Below are 23,424 nucleotides of genomic sequence, written 5' to 3'. Positions count from 1 at the left end.
AAATGAAAGAACTTTGTGTTTCTAAAAGAATAGGGAGAAAAACTCTTGAAGCATAATCAAACTCTTAAATACCAAAAGCTAATCTAAGATCAGTTCTTGATATTAAAAGATACATGAATGCAACTTTCAAATAAAAGGAGTGACTGATATCATGTTCTTCGGCTACTTCTTGCCAGTCCACAGTAACTCTATCGATGAGACAGGGAAGTATTTGAGATAAGATTTGTAGAGATGATAGGGAGTAAGGCTCCCATTTACAGAAAGAGCACTGTGAGAGGCCATCTGTGGCCATTTGTTGTATATCAGAATGCATAGAATTATTGTTAAATCTCATTTAGTTCTGAAAACGTGAGTATTCCTAATCCACATTCTGTTCTTCGGGTCACAGTCATGTGTTGACATTATGGTTTAAATAATTAAGAAAAGCACATTAAACATTGGAACTGTGCTCTTCACTTTAGTGTAGCAAAACTTATTTTTGTGAGCAAGGATAAATTAATTGGCCTCAGTTATAACGGCAGTGATTTCCAACCAGATAACACTTGTCAAGATTTTTTTGTACTATGGGTAGGAAGAACCATTTTCATAGGAGATCTAAGGTACATAAGTCACTTACTGGCAGTATAAATATACCAATGGTTCTATTCTTTTGGACGTTTTTAGGAGTGTTATCTGGCTGATCATTAGCCTATTCCTGGTTATAAAGAACAAGCTGATTAATTATAATGTAATGTATAAATCAGTACTAGAAGCTGGGTGTGGTGGTGCATTTCTGTTCCCAGTGCTTTGGGAGGCTAAGACAGGAGGATCACAAGTTCAAGGCCAGCCTCAGCAACTCAGTGAGGCCCTAAGCAATTTAGTGAAACCCCTTTTCAGAATGAAAAACAAGAAGAACTGGGGATGTAGCTCAGTAGTAAAGTGCTCCTGTATTAAATCCCAGTGTCCCCACCCCTGGGAAAAAAAAAAGATTAGAAGTAGAAAAATTGATCTGTGCTGGTTCTAAAATTATGTTCTGGAATATGTATATGGTTATTCAGTTGTGGGAGGACGTCTCTTTGGAACTGCCTAAGGTTTTTTTAAATTTTTAAAATTTTTTTATGTAGGCTACCTGATTCTTGAACTGTCCATGTTACCTAAATATTTTGGTTTGGTGGGAAGCTTTTATATAAAATTTTGAGGACATTCTCCCACTATCCTGAATCGAAGGGAATTTTATAGGTTTCCCAAAGTGCATATTTGTTGGAAATCTTTTGGGGTCAGGCCAACTTTAATTTTTTCTGTTATAACTGCATTATTTGGGATTGAATCTTAAAAGTGCCATCTTGCTTTCTCATTATTTCTTCCTCCTAGTAACTTAAGCTATAAATTGTTTACTAAAGAAGGCTAGTCGATTTGTCTCAGCAGTCTCTTGACAAAAGGTAATGTCCTTTCATGGATGAAGAAAATGGAGTAATAACAAGTAAGAGGTCTGTCTGCTAACATCAGGGGATTCTTTGAGTCTTGTTACTTTTCTTTCTTGTCTTATGGAACTGGATTAAACATGAAAGGTTTGGTAAATCAGTGCTAGGAGTTTAATGCTTCTTTGCACTTGTTCTAGGACATCTGAAAATACTAATGGGGTACAAAATAATAAAAAAATGAATGATGAGTAATGTGAGTAATGAAGAACAAAGTAATAATAATGTGTGAATAATAATGTGAGAGTACTGATAAAAGATGCCAGATGAAAAATCAGAAGATTGAGATTCACTGTGAAAGAGATGAGAAGGATAAATTCTGATGCAAAACTTTCTGTAGTGAAAAAATTGATTGTTAGTGTTCAGAGACTGAATTAGGATTCAGTAGATTTGTGTTCTCAGCTTAGTTTGCTGCTGTCTACTTTGGGCATGTCACTTAACTTATCTTGCCTCAATTTCATTTTTTTTTTTTTTTTTTAATCCTAAAGCTGGAACTTGCTAAGTTGCCAAGGCTGGCCTTGAACTTCAGATTCTCTTACTTCAGCCTCCTAAAGTTGCTGGGATTACAGGCATGTGCCACTGCACCCAGGTAAAATACTAAATTCTTTTAGAGTTAGTGAATTAATCAGAGATTAGATTCTTTCATTAGCAGTCTGCAATTCATGATATTTATGTGGCTACATAGGAATTTTATTGGAAACTTGGATGTCCCAAGAACAAATTTGCTATGATGGTACCTAATACAAAGAAACTGGGCATTTTGCTGGGCCCAGTGGTGCTTACCTGTAATTCCAGTGACTCACGAGGCTGAAGCAGGAGGATTGCAAGTTCCAAGCCAGTCTTAGCAACTCAGTGAGACTCCTGTCTCAAAATAAAATTAAAAGGGCTGGGATATAGGTCAGTGATAGAGTACCCCTAGGTTCAGTTCCTCCCAGGTTAGAGGGAAGAAAAAAACCCGGCATTTTAGGGATTGACTTTTTCTAGCCTGAGTTTGATGCAAGAAACTCAGAGTTTGATCCCCAACACTGCCAAAAAGAGAGCAAACAATTATGTTTTTTTTCAAAACATAATGGCTTATTTAAAAAATCAAAATATGATGGGTTATTAGTGCTGTTCTGGGTCTCCTGTTCTTATGCATGTGTGGTATCACATTTCCCAACCTCTTTGAAGTTGGTGTGGCCATGTGACTTGTTCTGTTCAGTGAAATGTAAGTAGAACTCTGATGTGTCACTTTTGGATATAAGCGTTTAACAGCTGATAGAAAAATCTTTCTCTTTTCCTTGTTTGTGGAGCCAGGACGTACAAGGTGATTTGGAAATGGTATGATTAAAGAGGTTGGAATAATGAATTGGAGCATGAAGTTGCAGCAGCCCTACTGAGTTGCCTCGAACCACGTTGATCTTTATTATTATTTTTTTGGTCCTGGGGATTGAAGCAGGAGCACTCTACCACAATCTATACCATCAGACCTTTTATTTTTTATTTTGAGGCAGGCTCTCACTAAGTTGCCGAGGCTGGCCTTAAATTTGAGATCCTCCTATTTCAGCCTCCCAAGTAGCTGTATATTGGTGTGTGCCACCACATCTGGCTGCATGTTGATCTTTGAGTAAGGAGTGAACTTATCAGTGGTCAACCTTTTAGACCTTCTGGTTATTATAACCCAGCCTATCATGATGTTACTACACACATCATCAGAAATTATTGGTGTAACAGATTTCTAAGTAGAAGGACTGACGAAGAATGAAAAAATTTACTTTGGCAAGTGATTTTCTTTTTCAGATATCATCTGTTTTATGTTATTTAAGTTTATTCTTCCTGAATCACAATTTTGGTCATATTACTGCCCTATTTAAAAATTCTTATTAGTTTCTCATTGCCTGCCACCGTTTGGTTCTGACATCATGTACTATTAAAACTGTTCTCTTGCCATATTGGAGTATACATTAGCTTGTGCCTTTGTTTATTCATGCAGTCCAAAACCAAGTATTGATCATTTTGTGTGCCAGTGTTCAATAGTGTTTGCTGAGTGAATGGTTGTGAGATTTTGACTGTTAAAAGACCAGTGATTAATGTTCTTTTGCCTTTCTTGTTTGTACTTACCTCCTCATACCTTTTATTGTCATTTCATAGCACTCAGTGGGGCCTTATGTGGCAATAGATTATTATTATTGTTGTTTTCATAAATTCTAATCTAGAATGCTGTATCCTAGGACACGCTTATGATGTAAGGTCTGTTTTGTGTTCTAACTATTTGAACTATTTGGATTTCATAATGTGACTTAATAGATATATCTGGGCTTATGAGGAACTTATGGGTCAACTGTTTTTACCATTTCAGATTATTTTGTTTTGGTGTCTTGCTGCCTCTGTAACCATCTCCTGAAAGATATATGTCCTTTATTCAGTTTTGAATTGAGTAGTTTAGAAGTCTCTTGATTCCAGTCTTGTTTGGCCACTAATTGACTTTGTTAATTTGCTTGTGAACTGTATGTATCCTCAAAACAAATGGGTTTGACAAGAATTTATCATTTACATCCTGGTTTTACTGTGGACCCAAGTAAGTTATTTGAATTCTAATATTCTGTGGTAAAACAATTGGAGACAGGATTCTAGTATACATGGAGTAGGGTGAAAACAACTTTAGACTTATTTAGTGTTATATATGTGCTAGATGCTGTTTATTTGCTTTATCCAGCATTTTTTGAAGGAAATTTTTAAAATAAATAAATATCTGCTAATTTTGGTGGCTGTTGGCTTTGTTTTAAAAATATTTTTTAGTTGCAGATAGACATAATACTTTTATTTGGCTTATTTAGTTTTATGTGGTGCTGGGGATTGAACCCAGTGCCTTACAGGTGCTAGTCAAATGCTCTACCACTGAGCCACAACCCCAGCCCTTTGAAGGAGATTTTTAACTCATGTTTTAGTTAAATAAATCTCAGTTGCAAAGAAACTAGGTTACTTGTAAAGCTGGTAAGGGCAGGATCCAGAACTTTGAAGTTAGTCTCACTCCAAGGGTTGGGTTTTTTTTTTTTTTTTTTTGGATTGCAAACTTTTGCAGACTTTGCTAATAGAGTAGTCGTTAGGCAATGAAGGATGTTATCCCTTGAGAGCAGGACTATCTGTTGTGTATGGTATTACTGGTAGAATAGTTACAAGTCACAGAGGAGAGTGACTGGAAAAATAAGCTTGCTCTGAATCTTCCATTAAAACCATATGCTTCACATTGGTGCAGTAATTCCATTTGTTTTTCATAAATGTATTTTGTATCCTCAGTGAAGGATCATGACTGAAATTCCCATGGCAATATATGGTTTCATGATTGTGGGTTCAGGTCTTGCTTCTTTTTCTCAATTGCTTTTTGTAACCTTGAACTAGATACCTAACCCCGTTTTAAAATGCCCTTTTAAAGATTGGCACATTATAATTATATATAGTAATGGGATTCATTATATCATATTAGTATATTATATATACTGTAGTAGTAGTATTAGTATATGCACATAATTTGATTAATTTCATTCTCTAGTTCCCTTGCCTTCCCCTCCTCTCAGCCCTTTATCCACTTGTTCTACTCTATTGATCTCTCTTCTATTATTATTATCATTATTATTTTAATTAGTGTATTATAATTATATATATGCCAGATCCATTGTGGTATATTTGTACATGATATATAACCCTTTTTGAGCTGCAGTTCCCTTGTATGTAAAATGGGAAAAAACAGTGCCTACTTTATATAACATATTCCTGGTTTCTGGGCACATACTTGTTTAGCAAGTATTTTCACCTGTGGCACTGGGAAAAACTTTTTTCCCCCTCTAACTAAAGGACATTGGAAGGTAGAAGAGGAGGCACTATGCAGCAGATACTGACTTTTCCAGTCTGTATTACTATTGAGAAATGAATTAGTTACAATATCTGTGTGTTTGGTTTTAGGAGATGTGAACAGGGTAATGTTTGTTTGCAGTTTTGCTTTTTTGTTAATTGTTGTAATTATATTTCACAATATTTTATGTGGGCAGAGTGTAGATACTTTGAGGGAAAAATAAGTGAGAATGGAGCTAATTCAGTGGTTTCTAGGGATAGATTTATTTTGTGATTCCATTCAGTAAACATTTGAAACCCCTTATTATGGGCTAAATCCTGAAAGAACCAAAGGAGAGTAATGCACAGTCCTAGTTCACAGAGAAAATATTTTTGGAGAAAGAAACTCCCTTTTTTTGTCTTGTTCACAAAACAAAAAAAAAATAAATATTATGTCAAATTATAAGTAATTTAAGTTCATTGGAAAAAGTATTTGAACAGAATATTCAAAGAAATTAAAAATTAAAATTAAATTAATTTTTGGATGTAGTCAGGGAGATAGATATTTATGGTGTAATGGTGACACAATATCAACTTTGGTGTACAGAGGTCAAGGGAACACAGATGAGGGACGAAGGATTGCACTGAATCTTAAAGTGTAAGTAGGGTTTTCTAGGCATTGGTTGAGGAGAGAAGGAATGGAAAGATGTTTTTGAAGCAATGCAGTGTGCACAAAGAAACAGACATCAAAAAGCTTAATGTGTGACAGTAGTGAGCAGTGATATGTATTTGGTTTATTTAGTATGGTTAGGGTATGGTCACAGAATTAGGTCTAGCTGGGATGGGTAGAAGTGTCTTATGTATTGTATAGAGAATTTAGGGCTCCGCCTCCTGAAGCAGAAGGGAGAGTAGTCTTTTTTGGAGAGTTGGTCTGGGAATAGTATGGATAGTGACTTAATTGGGGAAGAAGTGAGCACTGCCTCTTAAGAGACCAGTTTGAGGAGACATTTACCATAGTTTAGGACAGAGATTGTGAGGTCCTAAAAGTAGTGAAGATGGAGGGGAGTCAGCAGTTCTACTGGATATTTGGAAGGTTGAGTGGATGAAAGTTGGTGAGTATTGGTGGGAAGTAAGAGATGGTAGTTGTCCAGAAATTGCTCACAAATAGTTTCTTTCTATTTTTTATTATGAGTTGTATTTGTTAGATACTTAATAGGTGCCTGGCCCTGCACTAAACATAACATTCACATTATTTCCACTAATCTTTATCCTGTAACAGTTATTTCACTTTTACAAATCAGGCAACTAAGGTGCAGAAAGGTTAGGTAATTGGCTCATATTTATACAAGAGGTTTTAGCTCTAACTCAGATGCAAAAGCCCTAGCCTTTCATCATCATGCTCCACCACCTAACAGAGAAGTGTAAGTTATAAATCAGCACTGAATCCATACTACAAGCCAGTCATTAGAAGAAAAGTGCAGAATTTGGTTATCAGAAGATCACTGATACAAGCTTGGAACAGTGATGATCCTGCCCATACTTTCTTTTCTATTTTTGGCGATGCTGTGCGCCTCCCCTCCATGCTAGGCAAGCCCACTACCCCTGAACTACACCCCCCATTTTCCCCCCAGTGTTTGCTCTCTTGCTTTTCTTCCCTCCTCCCCCTCCCCCCCTCCTCTGTTCTTTTCTCCTTTCTTTCTTTTAATTTTACCAAAACTTTACTAGGAGGACATTACTTCTTATTAAACAATTAATACAATATACAATGTTATGTGAAAGCCTACATTTAAAACATGGAAAGAGGGGCTGGGGTTGTGGCTCAGTAGTTGAGTGCTTACCTAGAATACTCAAGACACTGGATTCGATCCCTAGCACCACATTAAACAAACAAACAAAAAACAAAAACAAAAACAAAAACAAAAAACCCAACTAAATAAAACATGGAAAGACTGATATACATTAAGACAAACTTCTTCCAGTGACAAACATTACATATATCCAATATAACAAAAAGAACTTGGACTTTATTTACAGATTGCTTTGTTGAAAAAGTAATTAGTATTTAAGAGATGTTTTTGCCTTTGAAGAAATAAATCTAACAAAACTAGTATGTGAAAACAAAATGATTTACAAAGCCAAAATACTTAAGATTCGATTCTTGCATACCCTGAAATGTTTGTTTTCATGCTTAGTCTCTTTACCACGTTTTCTTTTCTTTTTTAATTTATTTTTATTTATTTATTCATATATGGTGCCGAGGCTCAAACCCAGTGCCTTCCACGTGCTAGGCAAGTGCTCTACCACTGAGCCACAACCCCAATTCGCATGTTTTCTTTTTAACCCAAGCCATAGTCTTCTATTATTTCATAGAGCCAATCTTTAGAGGGTGATTGCTTCAGAACTTTGCAATAGACTGACTGTAAGTTTGTGGGCTTAATTTTTTATGGATTCCAGTAGTTAGTTTGTGAATCTCTTAACTCAAGGTTGGGGAAGATTTGTAGGATGACTTTAGTTCAGAGGCCTCTTCTTGAGTTAGTTGCTTTTGTTTTTGCATTTCATTCAGGGGTGTAGAAATCTTTGGTTGTGTGCAAATGTTATTTTGAATCTCAGAGTTTTGCCTCTGAGAAGGAAATAGAATAAAGTTGAAGTCAGGTGAAAGTGAGCAGAAAAGCAGTTTCTCAGAGCCCAGGCTCCTGGGTTATTGTGCAGAGAGCATTATGTGACTGAAAAGAAAACCAGCATGAAAGCAAACATTTCAGAAAGGGGGAAACTAGACAACCCAGGCAGTCTGCACAGGAGCATGTGTTACATGTTGCGATGATTTCAGTTTGGGATGGTGATAATAGCAGTGTGTTCTTAGGCCCTCTCCTTTGGGATCTTCTTGCAGAGCACTTTTGTTCTTGATGGGTTTGCCTCACAAGCCTTGCTCACAAGTCTGAACAACTCATCTATCTACTACTCAATTATCTTAAAATTGTCTTGGTAAATTTATTTTGAAATTAACAATATGATCAGCTTTATATCATACTTTATAATTATATGTCTTTGTTAAGGAATCTGTATACACACATTTATTATGGTGTTTTATACTTATTGAACTTCCACTGTTTTCACTAACCTTTTTTGTTCCCTGTGGAAATGGAAATAAGAGTACCTATTTTAGTATCCCAGAGCAGAGAAAAGAAGATGTCATTCTGTTTTGTTTTCGGTCTTCATTAACTCAAGTTTTATTACCACAGTTCTTTTTGAGACTCATACTGTGCTCTGAAACCAGTTCCTTTCACACACACTACTGTGGCTGGTATACACTTGTTGCTTATCCTTCAGATTTGTGTTATATAAATAAACTTGGATAGGGGCAAATTTAAACTGTTGTAAAGATTGCCTATTCATTTTAAAAACTGTATTTTGCAGTAGAATTGAATTGCTAGGGCTGGGATTGTGGCTCAGTGGTAGAGTGCCTGCCTATTGTGTGAGGCACTGGGTTCAATTCTCAGCATCACATATAAATAAATAAATAAAGATCCATCAACAATAGGAAAATATTAAAAGAATTGAATTACTAATTTTGTGAAGAAGTCTTTAAAATGAGGGATGGACAATGAGAACTTATGGGTAGTTGCACAGTTAAAAAAAAAAAAAAAGGAATATGATCATTATACTCCCCTCTGAATAGCTTTTTATTCTAATGATGATTAATAAAAGTTCCTATATTTATGAAAATGAGTTTAGTGAGATATAGATGATAGTATATTGAATGAAGGGCACAAACTATTTATGTAATTTGAAAAAATTCAAATTTAGGGAACTCCAAAATAGGATGAGTTGATGGATAATGTGTTTTGTTAACTCTTAGGTCAAAATGCCTTTTTTTTTTTTTTTTTTTTTTTTGATGTGAATACATTTCTAAGAGGAATGATTAGTATGTTCTTGTTTCATTTTCAAAGACTCTGGGAATAGATGACAAATTTAGATTATGTCCTAATTATGAAGAAGAGAACATTGGCATTTTCCTGAGACTTTTTCTTCTTTTAGTTTTTTCATTGTATTTGTGACTGACTAAAATGGTGTCTGGGAGGCGAGTTTAGTATTCTGTTTTCTAAAAGATAGTTGATTATGGGCTTCTTATGTGAAATTGCTGTTTTATAATCGGGGAAAATCACCTAATGTAACTTCAGAGTAGGAGGAGAAAGGGTATCAGGTGCACTTAAGATTTTACTCTCAGGTTTGGCGTGGTAGTCAAGTTACTGTAGCAATTGGTGGTTTTTTTCTTTAGTCTGAAGAATTTCAATGGGAAATTCTTTTTGACATGAGTATGTTGGTTATTTTCTTTTAGAAAGAGGTTTATGAGATCTGAGGCACTCAAAGCCCTGTAGTTCAGTATGCATAGCCTTTTTCTTGAGCTTAAAAGTCATGGATCCAGACAAAATTTTAAATAATAATGAGCCAGTATGGCCAATGTCATTAAAAAGATTTGAACAAAGTGTAGTGTGGACATAGGATAATTATAATAGCTTTGAGGAGTTCGGAAGAAAAGGAAGCCAGGACATTCTGAAACTGTTTGAGCATTTAAAAAGAATGGGGTGGGGTTACTCTTGCAAACCTAGAATTCACTGGACTATGTATTTGCATAAGTGGACACATAAGAATTAGTCTGAACAGCTCTATTCATTTTTCAATTTATACTCAAGTTTTTTAGAACCTGAGAACACCAGAACACTGTGTTCTAGGTTTTGGGGAAGAAGTTAAAAAAGATATCCAAATGTGATCCTACTTCAATACTTTTTGATGGTGAAGGCTACTTTGTGAGTGACCTAAATAAAATTTGGTTCAAAACTGTTGTGGAAACCAGGTACCATGGCAGACTGGTGCTTCGTTCATTGTTTAGTTTTTCTTCCCCATGACTAGACCTTTTGGAAGTTACTCATTTTGTTAATGTAGTTACACTTTATACCTGTGGACCTGACAGTTAACCACAGAAAATTTTGGGACAACAGTGAACACTGAGCGTGTCAGAGGTACTTAATTTCTTCCATGGCTAACTAGTTTTTAGTAGGGAAAGGAAACTTGAAAGAAGTTGGGGACATAGCTCAGTTGGTAGAGTGCGTGACTTGCATGCATAAGGCCCTGGGTTCAATCTCCAGCCACCACAAAAAAAAAAAAAAAAAAAAAAAGGCTTGGGTAATTTGTTTTAATTTGTAGTGAACATGTAAGATGGCTTTTCTACAAAGCATTATATACCTGTGGAATCAATGTTTGTTGTCTGTGCTGGAATTTGGTATGTGAAAGTAATTCAACTCAGCACTATCCAATAGAAGTAAAATATGAGCTGCATATTTTAGGTAATGTAATATAAAAATTTTGAATATTTTGCATTCTTTTTAAATTTTTTTATATTTTCAGAGTTAGTGTATATTTTATGTCCCAGTATGGACTAGTCACATTTTAGGTATTCATTGCTCATGTGTCTAGTGGCTATTACTGCATGGGATCTTGTAGCCTTAGTGATTGTGCAGTGGCTACAATTCCATTTTGCTTCTCTTAAATGTGTAAATACCTAAGGAGCCAAGATTTCAGCGGAAACCCAAGTTTTGCACAAATTCGAATTATTTAAGTTTGCAGCTTACTATTGACAGTGTAGTAAAATCGCTCATTAGAAACAGTGACATAGTAACTTTGTGGTAACGCAGATATTTGGTTGTCTTTTCTATATTTAGAAATTCTGCTCCTGATCAGGAGTAGATGATATAGGCTAAAACAAAATAGACTAGTAGTCTATTAAATGCAAATAATTGTACGTAACCTACAGATTTTAAGGAATGCGTTCACATATTTATCTTTAATAATAAAGACCATAAGTGGCTAAAAGCAATGAGCAGTTTTAACCACAAAATATTTTTTTTTTGGAAATATTGTACATGAATTTGAGACAAATAAATCGATAAATCTACTTTTAGTATCTACCATGTACCAGGTATTGTTAAGATGTTTAGAGGTTAAAATAATAAATGGGCCCTGTTCTCTAGGATCTTATCCTTAAGGATTTAACTAGTTATTTTCTCACTGGTGTTTTCCATCTGATTGGAATTGAGAAGAAAAATTTGGGAGTGATTGAAAGAGTCAAACTGTACTTTTTGTTTGTTTGTTTCACAGTGAAGATTGTTTAAGTGCTTGTCCTTTAGCATCAGGTTTTGCATCTTTCAGACTTATTTGCAAATACTTGGTAAACTTCTTTGTGTGCATTTTAAGTAAATATTATATAGGACTGAGAGGGACTGAATATTGAACTCCTCAGAGTCAAGTTTGTAAAATGCTGTCCTTTTGTCTGTGACTTGTTATTATGTTGCTACATTCCTATTTCTGTTGATCCATTGATCTTGCCGATGAACTCTATTTACATTTTAACTAAGTTGTTGTTGTTTTGACTAAGCTTTTTATATAAGTGACATGGCCCTTGTAAATATATTTCAGTATGTATCAGTCTAGGATACTACTGTATGCCAGCATTGAGCTGGGTATTATTAGAAGTGTTTGACTGAAAAGTAGATGGACATAAGCCTGATCATTTTAGAATAAAACATACTTGGTATTCTACTTTATTTGGATTGAGGGAGGAGAGTTTGATTTTTTTCCTAGTGTTTTCTTTTTTGGGGGTGGTGGTGACAGGGAGGGGGGTCGGGGAGTAAAGAGAATAATGAGAGATGATTAGTTAAACAGCATTTATTTATTTATTTATTTTAAAATAGAAAGTTTTTGAAGATATATGCCTTTTGTTAGCAGTAATAAGCATGTATGTCATCTATTCTGTTGATAGTGCCAGTACTTAAGGTGGTAAGTTGGGCAATGAGACTGGGAGCATCTGTACCTCATTTTTTTCTGTGGGGTTGCAGAGAGTGAAGAGGATGAGAAAAATAAGACATCTTTCATATTTTTATGTTATTATTAGTTGACTTGAGTGTCTGACCCTTGAAACAGTGTTCTAACAATAGCAACGGCTTCATGATGCAGACTATTGGGCTGGAGGTGAAGCTCAGTGGTAGAGCACTTGCCTAGTAGGTGTGAGGCCTTGGGTTCAACTCCAGCATCTCTGTCTTTCACACACATGCACACACACATACGCATATGCAGACAGTTGTCATTTCATTTTATGATGATCTCAGTAGCTTCTTACAAAGTCTGACTCATGACTTTGGATAGGATATATGGTTCCTTTAGCATCATTGGTTAAGAGACTAATTCTTTGGATTGTCCTCTTTAACTTTTCCATTAGTGAAAGAATGGATGGAGAGTATGGTATTATCATGCTAGTTATCTTTTTTATCCAATGGGAATACCATGGTACAGTTACTTGTAAAGCAATGGACCACATCTTTCTTTTTCCACTTTAAAAAAATCTGTTTTTAGATAAACATGACAGTAGAGTGCATTTTGACACACATATATATACATAGATACATGGAGTATAATTTATTTTAATTAGGATCCCGTTCTTATGATTGTACATGATGTGGAGTTTTGCTGGTCTTGTATTCATATATGAACACAGGAAAGTTATGTTCCATTCCTTCTATGGTCTTTCCTATTCCCATGGCCCCTCCCATCCCTTCATTCCCCTTTGTCTAATCCAGTAAACTTCTGTCCACCTTATCGTGTGTTAGCATCCACATTATCAGAGATTAGCTTATTTCACTTAGCATGATATTCTCCAGTTCCATCCATTTACTGGCAGATGCCATAATTTCATTCTTTTTTTTTTTTTTTTTTTTTAAAAGAACTGAGTTTATTTTGCTATCACATAAAACAGAACTACTCACTGTAGCATTCATAAAATAAAATTTCTAAAGCTTTATCCTTTGACAAAACACTTAGGAAACAATCTCTAAAAATGTCAGTTTATAAACTCTTCACTATAAAAGTCACCTTTTTGTTAATTTGTTATTTCTTGATTTAAAAAAAAAGTTTGCCCATTTGTTTTTTTGTTTTGTTATGTTTGTTTTTGTCACTATGACTGTATTATTTTTCTTTTAAAAAGACTGTATATTAAATATAATCTACTAGTTTTTAACCACTTTTAGTTCACAGGAAAACTTGCTTTCCACCTTTTCTACTTGCTAGACCGAATGGATTAAAAAGTGATACTCATGTTAATTTTATCAGAAGCTAGAGAATGCAAACTGCACATTCAGTCACACAGATTTGCAGACTTTTAATTGTACCCATTTAACTGTACCCCGTAATGGTATTTTGTAAAGATTAAACCAGTACATTTCAAGGCATTTTCTAAATCATGTTTCTTTTTGCTAAGGCCAACCCAGAAATCTTATTGCCCTAGTCAGGAAAGGATAAATAGTTAGTTTGAAACCAAGGCTTTCTAGAGAGTGGATAGATTTGCTAAATTCTTTTAAAACCTACTTAACATCTCAAAGACTAAGCCTGAGAACTCAATCATAGAATTCTCATTAGGAAAGAGACAATTCCTCCACCCATGAACTCTGTAGGTCACAAGGTTTCTTCTCTATGGCAGAAGGGCTTAATATAAAGAGAAAGGAGAACAACCCTCTGTTTCTGGCAGCTAAGGATGATAGTGAAAACAATCAGAGACTGCATGTTGATTTCCCTTTCTGGCTTTCACTTTTTTTAGTGATTGGGTACAGGAAAGTCCAAGAGAAGTGCAACCTCAAATTCCATATCTGATTCCTGATTGAAACCTCATAAGAACTCATCTGTTAGCCTTGAGGAATAGCTTTCTTAGACAATTCTTGGTTTCAGTGTGGCCTGAATAGAAACCAGTAGTTCCCATAGAACCCCACCCCTAAACCCAAGGGAAATTGACCAGGCAGCTGAGAAAGAGCTAGTATACAGGGTGCCTCCGTGGCAGAGGCTCAGTAGGACTTCCCCCCAGAGAACTACATGGAAATGAAGCAGAGATGAGGTTCTGTAGCAGCAAGCCAATCCAAGGTGAGGGCAAGTAGACCAAATCAAGACAAAAGGCATCCACATCTGCTATAGTATCTGATCAGTTTCTTCTTTATAACTCGAGTTCCCGGGTTTCGGCACCACTTATGATCGCGCACCGCCCGCAGGCGGTGGGCAATCACAACACGTACGCTCTTCTTGACCACAGGAACCAAAAGGGCCATAATTTCATTCTTTATGGCTAATGTTCCATTGTGTATATATACCACATTTATCCATTCATCTGTTGAAGGGCACCTAGCTTGGTTCCATAGCTTAGCTATTGTGAATTTGAGCTGCTAAAAACATTGATGTGGCTGCGGCATGGTAGTATGCTGATTTTAAGTCCTTTGCGTATATGCTGAGGCAGAGTGGGATAGCTGAATCGAATGGTGTTTCCATTCCAAGTTTTCTGAGGAATCTCCATACTGCTTTCCAGAGTGGTTGCACCAATTTGCAGTCCCACCAGCAATGTATGAGTGTACCTGTTCCCCACATCCTCCCCAACATTTATTGTTACTTGTATTCTTAATGATTGCCATTCTGACTGGAATGAGATGGAATCTCAGTGTAGTTTTAATTTGTATTTCTCTAATTGCTGGAGATAGCAAACATTTTTTCATGTATTTGTTGATCATTTGATTTCTTCTGTGAAATGTCTGTTCAGTTACTTTGCCAATTTATTGATTGGGCTATTTGGTTTTTTTTGATCCAAGTTTTTTGAGTTCTTTGTATATCCTGGAGATTAATGCTGTATCTGAGGTGCAGGTGGCAAAGATTTTCTCCCATTCTGTATACTTCCCATGTTATTGATAGTTTCCTTTGCTGAGAAGAAGCTTTTTAGTTTGATACCATCCCATTTACTGATTATTGATTTTACTTCTTGCACTGTGGGAGTCTTGGTGAGGAAGTTGGCTCCTAAGCTGACATGATGAAGAGTTGGGTCTACAGTTTCTTCTGGTAGACACAGGATCTCTGGTCTAATGCCTGTGTCCTGATCCACTTGGAGTTAAGTTTTGTGCAGGGTGAAAGGGATGAAATTTCATTCTACTGCATATGGCTTTCCAGTTTTCCCAGCACCATTTGTTGAAGAGGCTGTCTTTTCTCTAATGTGTGTTTATGGCACTTTTGTCTGGTATGAGATGAAACCTCTCTTGGAAAGACAGGTTTCTGTAGTTCTCTTCATCACTTCTGTATATGAATTCTGCTGAGCAGGGTCCAGGCATTCCCATTCCTCTTGAGAGAATCAGTTGCCACATCCCTGTGGCAATGTCAGTGGTTCCATTTCCTGGATTTCATGCTGCCTGCTCTAAGCTCTTCCTGTGTAGCACGGAAACCTGGGGCTCCTGAGCATAGGAGAAGCCCAGACATAGATCTCAAGAATCAGTGGACCATATCTTGAGATGGGAAAGACAAATACAAGTTGAAACATGATTCTTAAAACTCTTACCCTAATTGGGATTTGGAGGAGACGAGTACATTACTCAGAAAACAGTACCTCAAATTTTTGCTAAGGGTAAAAATGTAGGCACCGGAGATACATTTTCAAAGGAGCTATCTGTTTTATGGTTGGGAAATTATCTGAGCAACATGGACTTGTAGGGAAAGGAAACTAAATATGAAAAAGGGATTTTTCTTTATACTCTTTACTTCAATGTGTGATACTACTTTTTCATTGGAAAAACTTTAAGGAATTACATTGAAAAAATAAGAAAACTCCATTTAAAGGAGTTTTGACTCCTTCCTAGTTTATAACTTCAGGAAACTTGCATTTATGTGGCAGTCTGAGAACCGTTTCCATTGTATAGGATTTTATTATTAAACAAGCGTACCAGATGGATGATCACTTAGAAATTCAGTGTATTTGATTTATGTTTGATTTCTCATATTTTAAAAAATGATGACCATCTTAGAGAAAATAACTTGTGAAATAGGTGTCAAAACAGTTTAAGGCACATAGGATTGGAATAAATTAAGGGAGAATGTTACTTTAGATTGTATTTGAGTTCTTGTAGTAAACTAGGAATTTCTGAAGGGTGGGCAAAGCTAAACCTAAAAATAGATGGAGGCTTGTCTGCACATTTGAACTTGTGGAACAGCTGCAGTGGCTCTCCTTTACCCTACCCAACTGAATAGCACTCCCTTTCTGTTATCTGCTGTACTGAGAAGTCTTTACTAGCTCTCAGGGCATATTTGAAAAAGATACAAAAAGGGCTTGAATTAGATGATAGGAAGTGGAATAAATGGCGGGGAACATTTGATAATTTCTGACACTGTCAAAATAGAAGTAGTATTTGGTTGGAGAGGTTGGAAGAGAGCAACAAATGTTTTGATGGAGGAGTCTGCAAATGTATATCTGTCTTCATATTTTTTTCTTTGACTTTTCCTTCTCCAATCTAATATTCAGTCTTATCTAGACTTTTAAAAATGTAACTGGAAGAGGTAAAGACCCTTCCTCCTTTGTTAATGAGTTATATAACCTTTCACAAGTCCAAAGAAGGTCACAGAAAGGGTTTTTTACTTTATTGGCTTATTATTTTTAAATTTCAGAGTGAAAGTTTATTTTCGCAGTTCCTGTTTTCAGTTTGTGTGCATTATTAAACAACTACATTTTCCCTTGTTGCATAAGGACATTTGGTTTAGTAATGTCACTGTCCCTGTTCCATGAGGGAAGTCTCTGCCCTACCCTCCATATATGCAGTTCCTATATGTCAGCATTTTGGGGGGGGGTTTGTTTCAGTTAAACTAGGGAATATTTGATATGAAATATGCAGATGATGGTGGGCACTATCATGATCTCTTCTGCAGGTGACTTATCCATAATCATTTGAATGATTACTCTGTGTCAACTAGTGTGTTTGGTCCTGAGGTTGCACATTCTTGGAACCTAATCTTGCTTTCAGGGAACTTGACATTTTAGTGGGAGAGGATATAGAAGGCAACCCACAATTGCAGTACACAGGCATTCTGTTAAAAGGTTCTATAAGTATGCTATTGAGAGTATAGAGAAGGGTTAACTGACCAATTTAGTATGAATAAGAAGAACTGGGGGTTGTTTGCTGGAGGAGGTGATGCTTTCATTACCATGTTCTGAAGGAAGAGGAGAGGAATTAGAGAAGAGGAGAAAAGACTTGAAGTTAGGGTTGAAAAGACTTGGAGGCATGAAAGAACTTTGTTGTTTGTGATGTTCAGTTCAGTTTTCAAGTTATTATCATTTTGAATCATTTATAAGGAAGTATAATTGACTAGTTTAAATTTATCTTTTCAATTTTAACAAAGTTCTTTTGTAGTGGAGCTGTTTAAGAAAGAACTTAATCTTTGTTTACCCTGTCCAAATCAAACCGAGCCAAAAAAGTGTTGAATCCCTCCCTATATATATCCTGTGCCTGATTCTACATTGGGAAAGAACCCATTCCAACGCTGTAGTCAATAGGTATTGTTAATGTATGATTTTTTACATAGGTAGTAAATTCATCTTGGTAAGGTGCTTGCTCTGCAGTAAATAGAGGTGATTTTAAAAACCATTTTACATCTTAATAATATGACATTTTCTGGTTGTGAAAAACAGTTGCATGGCTGATATACAAATGAGCTACTTGAATTAGTACAGTATTAATGCATCCAAGTTATCATTTATTTTTATTGGGATTAGTTTTATTATTTATAAAGAAAACCTGGTTATAAATTATAAATTTTAAGGCATTTAAATTATATAAGGTAAAATCTTTCAGTTCCTGGGAAAATTCTTGAGAGTATCAAACTTTAAAAAAATTTTTTTTCTTTTAGTTGTAGATATTCACAATAAATAAATTAATTATTTATTAATATGTGGTGCTGAGGATTGAATGCAGTGCCTCACATGTGCTAGGTGAGTGCTCTACCACTGAGCCACAACCCCAGCCCGAGGGTATCAAACGCTTAACTGTTCATTTAAGGAAAGTTCTAAGGACTTGAGCTAGGCAGGGCTTAATTATCCTTATCCCATCATCCCATTACTAACAAGATTCAGAATAGTTCTTTTGAAAGAACTGATATTAATTGGTGGGTAGGTAAGTTTTCTGAGCAGATGAGGTTTTGATTTTTAGACATACATAGCCCAAGAGATCGTTAGACATAAAAAAAGATTTAATTGTATTGCAAAATACTGTTTTGTGTGAAGAAAGAAAATAAGAGAGATATCTATAAAGTGTGACTTTTCCATGCTGTTTGAAGATTGCTGTAAAAGAGATGCTCCAAAAATACTTTGAACAGTGGCAGCATTGCTAGAGTAAGTATTAACTCATCCAAAAGGACTTTGGGATAATCGGTTCATTGAGTAATTCCAGTTTGGCGCTTGTTGAATGATTGAAGATTCTATACATTATCAACATCTTGAAAAATATTCTGTGTTGATGTAGTCAGTACTAATGGATCATCCCATTAATTAGTCTAAATGTGAAGTTTCACTATAGACTGAGACCTTGAATTATTAAGCCAAGTACTAATTAATGCAGTTAGCAAAAGAAGCAATATTCACCTGGTGGGGTGAGAACTTAATCTATAAATGTATGAATGAACCTTTACTGTTTAGGGATTATTATCAAGGATCATCTTAAAACAAAAATACGTAAAAACTCTAGTGTGTCTGTGTATACACAGATTCCCTTGAATATTGAAGTAGTAGTCTGTGGATTCAAAAATTTTTTTGTGCTCTCTCCTCGCTTTCATGCTGTCTCCTCCTGGCTTTCACTCTCTTTCTTGCACGCACGTTCTCTCTCTCCTACTCTCATTTTCTCTCTCTCACCCTGCAGGGAGACACTCTGCCTGTCTTCTTAATAAAATCTCTTGTGTGAGTTCCTGCATCCGGAGTGGTTTCTGGGTGCTTTCATTGGTGCTGTGACTTGGATGGGCTTTTCTACCGCCATTAGGCAGGTGGAGTCCCATCTCTTGCCCCCTGTGACTCCTGGACGCTGGTCTTACCTTCCATTCACCTGGATGCTCTCCTCCAAATCTAGTCACTGACTGGCCTCATTTGGACCATGCCTGCTAACTTGCCCTCAGAAGTTCCTACAAGATCAAGATCCTACAGATACACAAGTTCTGGAGCTGGCAGACACACACAAGTTGACCAACCAATCGACCAATCAGCTGCTTCTCCTTCAAGACTACCAGCCCCTGACACCCCAAACCAAGATACCTCTGTCTCCAAAAACACTGCTCCCACTAAAGTCCTCCCTTATCCTCTTTTTTTATAGGTATGAATAACATCTTGAAATACCATCGTCTCACCCCCAGTATCTATAAAAGAAAAAGGGTGGAATGTTGGCATCAGATCTGCTATTTTGCTGACACCATTATTCTCCCTCCCCCACACCACTTTACAACCCAGATTGTTAGCCCACGAACTTCCTCGTCATCCATTGTACCGTTGTTATTAGCCCACGAAATTCCACTACTTAAGAATAGCTCCCCCACCATTTTCTCTCTCTCCTCCTCCTCCTCGCTTTCATGCTTTCTCCTCCTGGCTTTCACTCTCTCTCTTGTGGGCATGCTCTCTCTGTCTGTCTGTCTGTCTCTTTCTCTCATTTTCTCTCTTTCACCCTGCAGGGAGACACTTTGCCTGTCTGCTTAATAAAATCTCTTGTGTGGGGAAAATAATTTTTTTTTTTTTCATATATATGTTAGTGAGCTTTTCCTCACTGTAACAAATTACCTGAGGTAACTAACCTATAAAGAGAAAAGGTTTATTTTGGCTCACAGTTTGGAAGTTCCAGTTCATGATTGATTGGTCTTATGGTGTGTGAGTATGTGGCAAAGCAAAATAACTTATGCCAGGAGCCAGAAAGCAAAAGGGAAGAGGAAGAGACCCAGGTCCCACAATCCTCTTCAAGGGCACATACCTAGTGACCTAATGACCTTCCACTTCTCAAGGGTTCTGCTACCTCCCAATAGTGTCATCGTAGGGACCGAACCTTTTAACACATAGGCCATTGAGGGACATTTAAGATCCAAATGAAAACAGTGTTACTGATACAGTTGTACATTTCTAAAGTGTATTTCACATTTAGCCTTATGCTAAGGAAAATAAAGTGATTATAAAATGTGAAGGAGGAAAAAGCATTCACAGTTCTCGGTGTCACTCAGAAAACTTGGTGGAAGATGGTACATGATGACTGTTGAGATTTATTTGACACACTTAAGTTGCTGTATTTTGTCATTTAAAATTCTAAGTACAGAGAGGTTTCAGTGACACTACCTTATATTTACTCCCAAATGGGTTTTAAAGGATCGTTCTCTGTGGTACATTTTGAGATCATATTCTCTCCTTCACAAATTCTTTGAAGAATTTTCTTATGTGTTAATTCTTGTGACCATTTGTGTACAATTATGTTGACCAGAAATGTATGTTTCCACATATTGAAGCCCTGTTTCATCACAATCTCCTTAGTATTGCTTCTGTTGTTTTAGGAATTAAAACCTGATTCCTAATTTTCCATCTCTCTCTCTCTCTCTCTCTCTCTCTCTGTGCTGAGGATTGAACCCAGGGCTCTGTGCATGCAAGGCAAGCACTCCACCAACTGAGCTATATCCCCAGTCCCTCTTTTTTTTTTTTTTTTTTTTAAATTATTTGTTCTATTTAGCAATACCTGGCAGCAGAATGCATTTTGATTCATTGAACACAAATGGAGTACCAACTGAGCTATATCCCCAGTCCCTCTTTTTTTTTTTTTTTTTAATTATTTGTTCTATTTAGCAATACCTGGCAGCAGAATGCATTTTGATTCATCGAACACAAATGGAGTACAATTTTTCATTTCTCTGGTTGTACATGATGTAAAGTCACACCATTCATGTAATCTGTACATAGAGTAATGATGTTTATCTTATTCCATCATCTTTCCTTCACCCTGCCCCCTGCCCTTCCCTCATTTCCCTCTACACAATCCAGAGTTCCTCCATTCTTCCTGTACTCTCCCCATACCCCCCCTCCCTGTTATGTATCAGCATCCATTTATCAGAGAAAACATTTGGCCTTTGGTTTTTTTGGGATTGGCTTATCTCACTTGGCATGATATTCTCTAGTTCTATCCATTTACCTACAAATGCCATCATTTCATTATTCTTTAAGACTGAGTAATATTCCATTGTGTATATATACCACAGTTTCTTTATCCATTTATCTATTGAAGGGCATCTAGGTTGGTTCCACAATCTAGCTATTGTGAATTGAGCTGCTAAAAACTTTGATGTGACTGTGTCACTGTAGTATGCTGATTTTAAGTTGTTTGGGTATAGGTCAAGGAATAGGATAGCTGGGTCAAATGGTGGTTCCATTCCAAGTTTTCTGAGGAATCTCCATACTGGTTTCCAGAGTGGCTGTACCAGTTTGCAAACACACCAGCACTGTATGAGAGTACCTTTTTCCCCACATCCTCGCCAACATCTATCCATCCCTTATTTTTGTATTGTGCTTTAATAGGAATAAAGAATAATAGTTCTTGAAAATTTGGAAGTTTGGCATTCTTCCTTCTGCTGGTACGTGGAGTTTTGAGATGCTTCTGGTGTCTTCAACTAAAAACTTGATGGAGTGGTTTTATGAAAAGATCATGAGTGGCACGCAGGCATATTGATACCTTTAGGGAAAAGTTTGTGATTGTGTGTGTGTGTGTGTATTTTAAATGGCCTTTCAAATTCCAGGTGCAAAAAAATTGCTTTAAAAGTGAAATGTTGCCCGGTGCTGTGGTGGATACCTATAATCTCAGCACCTCAGGAGACTAAAGCAGGAGAATCACAAGTCTGAGCCAGCTTAACCAGATCTGTTAAAAAAAAAAAAAAAAAGAAAGAAAGAAAGAAAAAGAAGGAGCCATTGAAATCATTTTAAGCTTGTTCATTTTATTGATAAGGCAATTGAGGACCAGAGAGATAAATCTGTTAAGACTAATTATAGTAGAAATGAAATGATTGGGAAGATCTGTATTTGGGTCCAGAAAGTCGGTTATGCAAGTGTAAAGAAAGTCTTGGTTTAAGTAGAACATTAGTTGACCATAATTAGCTTATTTTAGTCATGAATGATATGACTGTAAGAATTGCTCAATTGATCTTGAATTGCAGTAATAAAATTTTATGTCAAAAGAACTGGACATTGGTGTTCTAGTCGAGTATTAATGCTTAGTTGTTCTGATCCTGTTTTCAGAAGAATGTTGACAAGCTTGTAGCTTACTATACAACCTACACTATTGAAGACTCTTTGAAACCAGAAGCCTCGGCCAGTTTTTCCTGGTATTGAATAGAACTGAGTTCAGATGTTGCTCTTGACCACAGGAACAAGTCTTAAGTCTGGCTTTTTGCCTGTTCCCCTTAAGTGATTTTACTGATAAAAGATCACAGTAACACCTTTTACTTTCCTAGAGGCTTGGTCAGGCCATGGTGACCCCTATTTAAAACTGTGAAGATTGAGAGTTGTTTTCATTCTTCTCGTGAAGTCAGACCTTCAAACCCTAGTAAAAATAACGTCTCTCTCCCCGCCCCCACCACAATCTGAGAGGTTTAAATGTTTGTTGATGGGTTTGTACTTGTGCTATTAAAATATGTCTAAAAAGGACATAAAAATCCATGGGCATTATGATCACTTTTATTTTTCTGTGATCTTGTGCATCAGAGATGGCAACTGTGGGAATAAGGGATGGTACACTTGCTGAAAAAAAACAAAGCAAACCAGTCCTTTTGAGAAGACACACAGTCAAAAATAGGGGTAGAAGAACCATCCAGGCCTCTTGTACCAGGTACCTATCATTTTTTTTGTCACCTGCCGAGTTTCTGTGTAAGGTGGAAGGGAACTGATCTTTATTGACTTACCCAAAGACCAGGTGCTTTACAGTGTAGTGTTCTTACCTTATTCATTGCTGAAGAAACTGGCATATGAATAAAATAATGTCATAGAGATAGTGGAGCTAGAATTTGAATTTAGGATTTTTGACTTAAAAGATCGTGTAAAGGACCTTTATTTTATAACCACAGAAAACAGTTATATTTCTTTCATGTAGAGCAGTCAGTAATCATCATTGTTTTTTGTCTAATTGTTAATTTTTAAATCTGTTAGGACCATTATCTGTGTTTTCCTCTTTAGTAGGTTTTCTTGAATTCTTAATGTTCTTGAGTTCCTAACTGGGAATCAAATGATCTTCTTCTCTCTTTCCTTTACAAGAGTAATGGTCCTTCCCGGGCT

General features: G+C 36.3%; 1 protein-coding gene across 9 annotated transcripts in view; it reads left to right on the top strand.

Annotated features, from left to right (window-relative positions):
• Positions 1 to 23,424, top strand: part of Akap13 (A-kinase anchoring protein 13) — a 358,212-nt gene that overhangs the window by 16,029 nt on the left and 318,759 nt on the right. The window lies entirely within an intron of this gene.

Source organism: Sciurus carolinensis, chromosome 2 (assembly GCF_902686445.1).
Source record: "Sciurus carolinensis chromosome 2, mSciCar1.2, whole genome shotgun sequence".
In the NCBI taxonomy this organism is placed as follows: Eukaryota; Metazoa; Chordata; class Mammalia; order Rodentia; family Sciuridae; genus Sciurus; species Sciurus carolinensis.
This window is presented reverse-complemented; position numbering and strand designations above follow the sequence as displayed.